We start from the raw sequence: 365 nt of genomic DNA, 5'->3' as shown, positions 1-365 counted from the left end.
ACTACTATGCTCAGATACATGTAGAGCAAAGGGGTCAGAGCTTAACAAACCAAATCTCCTCCTCAAGTTCGCGCCAAACAGCCAGCCGCACACTCGTCCAGAAACAAGCTAAACGACAGACATATAACGTGTTTATGTCAGGACGATCAGGAGGACAGACAAGGGAAAAGAGAGGAATTCAGTGCGATTTTGAGGCGATTTGAGGCGCAAATGCTGCATATGGGTCTGATTTGCATGTCAGAAACGTGTTTGCGCGAGCCTTTCCGTGGCGACGCGATAGAATCGGAACAAGGCTCGGGCGATTTCTGGCCGGGCGAACAAACAACATTCCAAAATATAGGTTGCTGTTTGGGTTTTCGATGAGG

At 48.5% G+C, this 365-nt stretch overlaps 1 protein-coding gene across 1 annotated transcript in view; it reads left to right on the top strand.

Annotated features, from left to right (window-relative positions):
- Positions 1 to 365, top strand: part of LOC119585237 (protein Wnt-5b-like) — a 252,158-nt gene that overhangs the window by 172,418 nt on the left and 79,375 nt on the right.

The sequence above is a fragment of the Penaeus monodon genome, chromosome 19 (genome assembly GCF_015228065.2).
Source record: "Penaeus monodon isolate SGIC_2016 chromosome 19, NSTDA_Pmon_1, whole genome shotgun sequence".
NCBI lineage: Eukaryota > Metazoa > Arthropoda > Malacostraca > Decapoda > Penaeidae > Penaeus > Penaeus monodon.
The sequence above is the reverse complement of the archived record's forward strand: the minus strand, read 5'-3'. Positions and strand labels throughout refer to the sequence as shown.